Genomic DNA, 3,389 nt, shown 5'->3' on the forward strand with positions numbered 1-3,389 from the left:
ACAATGTGAAAAATCCCAAACCACTTCAAGAACAAGAAAATGGGGAAGAAATGATTTTCAATGTATATTGGAAGAACAATGTATTGGATTACTTGAACAAGCCTCAAGTTAATCCCAAAGAAAGAAAAAAATGGCTTTGAATTTATACCCAAGAAGAACAAACTCTTACTTGTAAAATTCTATCCATGCCCTCTCTATTTTTCTCTCTCAAAATCGGGTCTTAAAATGAAGGGGAAAACAGCTATATATATAGAATTGAAATGGGCGCCATGGCGCCAAGTTTCGTTCAGAACCATGGCGCCCACATCACTGCTCCATTTTTCCAATTTGGGCGCCATGGCGCCCAATCATGCAACCATTCTTTCTCACAATTTTTACCATATTTTAATTTCCTTCTTTGTTATGTGTTCTTATTTTGAAACGTAAGCAGACCTTTCACAGATTTTCTGTCAACTATTATGCTTGTGTTTTTGCAACTCCTCATTCATCATGTGTTTTCTTATGTTTTTCGCTGAAGCTATTTTTATATTTTATGGATATGTTCTTTCCATTCTTATTACAAATTTCATAATCATTCTATACTGGTTGGTGGAGTAGCACTAGCATGTCCTTTGTCTTTCGAATTTTCCCTTCTCTATTACCTTTTCTTTTGCTTCTTTCCTCTTTCATCATTTATATCTTTTGTTCTATGACAGCAACATTCTCAGCCAAACAGGTTTCAGCATGATCAGAACGTATAGCATATAGCAGGCAGGGCATTAGATGAGAAGGTTAAAGAGATGAAAGACCAGGTAGTGAGGGCCAAAGCATACTTGAATTTTTTACCACCAAACAGCAGCTTTCATTTTGTAAAGGATTTGAAGGTAAGAATTAAAAGAGGCTGAACGAGCTATGGATCAAATCACCAAATCTTATTCTCTGTCTAGGAGGTAGAACCCTATTTATTTCTCTGTCTATTATCCTTTTTTTTCTGATAAATCCTCCTAATATTCTTCATTTTCCTTATTTTAATTAAAAGAGAACTTTGAATAGAGCCCTTTAACTAATGAATGGTGATTAATATTTTTTAAAGTGGGCATCAATAGCAGTTCTAGATTGCGTTTAACAATGCAATTCTTTTTTTTCCCCCAATTTCAAAAGCGATTTTTTCTGCAGGCAGTTAAGTTTCTAAATATTGTTAGACATCATGTTGTCAAACGACCTCTCGGGCGATGATGTAAACCAGTTTTATCAGTCGACATGAATGACTAAACGATAAATCAACACCGAATAATGGGATGACCCGACTTAACGTTGTTTTACCTATTGGATGGCTAATAAACCTTTGTGGCTTGTTGGTGTGCTATTGGGCCATAACCCTAGTCGAGCTTACTTACCATATGTATAACTTACCTTAGTTTGTCATTGGTCTACTATATATATTGGTAACTCTCTTGCCTTCTATTTGTCCTGTTTTGAAAGAACCCGAGAAAGAGAGAGAGAGGCTGCCTTCTTCTTCTTCGTGCATCCTATTGATTGATCTTCTCTATCTCTTGCTTGTATCTTTGTGACCCTTACCTGTGTGGTATTCATCCTTTGTGAGTGAGCAAACAACAAGCAAAAGGAAGCAAAGCAACCATAGGTAGAAAGGAGCGGCGGCGTTCGGGTACCTTCGGTTTTTGGTGTTGATTCGGTGTTTAAAGGTTAACTGAGCCCGGAAATCACCTTGAGCAGCTAGAGGAAGATCCTAACAAATATGATTAGATTGCATGGGAAGGTTATATGATGAATAAGGTATGTAATTACATGTCATTTTGTACTTCAGTTTGTCACCATTTTGTATGTTTTTGCAGATCCTAGTGTCTTTATTGTTATTGTAAGAATCACTGCAACATTGTAACTAAAATATGATTAATTTGTTTAATCAACTTGTTTTGCTTTTCAGGCATCTAAAGATGAGAAGTGTTGATATGGGAGCTAACCTGTACATTGGAAACGTTCACCCTGTAAGAAATTTTGGGATGCTTGAATTTACTTTAGCACTCCTTGTTTTCTTGTCATTACGTAGTTAGTTTAGATATCATATAAGATATTATATAAAACAGTAACACAGCACACACACTTCTCTTGCATAATTGATTTACCAGCAAATTGAAGCCAACATTTGAACTTCAGAGTTTATTTGATTTTGATATTTAATTGACAACATTTGTGTATTTTATAGGTTGAGTTACTCATGTACAATTAAAAATTGCCAATTGAAGCCACTTCATAATATTTGGAAGGTAAGTATATGGTATCTTCAATTCCTAGAGTTTATAATGTTCATTTTCCGATATTGAACCTAAAGCTGATAGTTTATATGGTAAAAAAAACTTCACAGAGTGCTAGATTCTTTTTGCCTGTAATGGCCTTTGTGTATATGCATGTGCCAGATGTATAGTGATTAGTTATTTGTGTGCATATAATTTTATGTTTCAACAATGAATACATATCTGCATCTGCCAAAAAAATCATAGGGTAAATGAGTTAGTATGCAATTGAAGTTTTGGGGGTGGTTTGCTGGTTGCAGATATGGTGATGGTGAGCCTACTGACAATGCAACAAGGTTCTACAAATGGTTTAGAGGAAAAGGATAGAGGAGATTGGCTTAAGAATCTTCAGTATAAAGTTTTCAGCCTCAAAAACTAGCAATATGAGCATTTGAACGATGTCTAACATATATTTAACTTCTATATTTTATTTCATTTGGTACGCTGGCCCATGATCTTTAAATATAATGCCATGACTGTTTGTTAAAGGGTTCTTGTTTATTTACAATGCGGGGAAACATATTGTGATTGTGTTGGATAACCTTGTCGTCAAGCAAGTTATGTTTTTTATTCTATTATTCATCCATTGATTAAAATTTCTTGGTCTTGCTTTAGACACATGAGATGTTTATTTCCATTCTCTCTCAGTTGTGCTCATACTTTTTTATTCGTTCATTTAAGCCCCTATTTGAACCCTATTATTCAAAAACTCATTTTTTTGTCCAAACTTATTCCCTTATTGCCCGAAAGGGATGTTTTCTTTCCATGTCATTAATTGTCAAGAATCGAAAAATGTAATTTATTGTATGTTGCATCATTATGTTAAATGTGTCCTAGGATTAATGTCGTACTGATTGTCAACATACTATGATTTACCTGAGCTAGGGACCGGTAATGAAAATTTAGGCTGATGATGAAAAATTATTCATGTGGCCAACTCTAAAATTTAGTGACAAGATTGTTGTTGCATCATTGAACCTTTACCAGTTCTGTGTAAATGGTGGTGGCTGTGCAAGGTTTGTTTGAAACATGCCAAATGTAACATTTGTGGATATCTGGGTCGTATTGAACTTTTCATTCCCCCCAGTTTTATACATT

General features: G+C 34.8%; 1 long non-coding RNA gene across 1 annotated transcript; it reads left to right on the top strand.

The window, feature by feature from the left end:
* Positions 1-1,733: 1,733 nt before the first annotated feature.
* On the top strand, positions 1,734-2,889 carry LOC111397598. The gene is made up of 4 exons (XR_002703280.1): positions 1,734-1,773; positions 1,925-1,985; positions 2,204-2,264; positions 2,552-2,889. It is a non-coding gene; the product is annotated as an uncharacterized LOC111397598 (long non-coding RNA).
* Positions 2,890-3,389: the final 500 nt, after the last annotated feature.

Source organism: Olea europaea, chromosome 7 (genome assembly GCF_002742605.1).
Source record: "Olea europaea var. sylvestris chromosome 7, O_europaea_v1, whole genome shotgun sequence".
Classification (NCBI taxonomy): Eukaryota; Viridiplantae; Streptophyta; class Magnoliopsida; order Lamiales; family Oleaceae; genus Olea; species Olea europaea.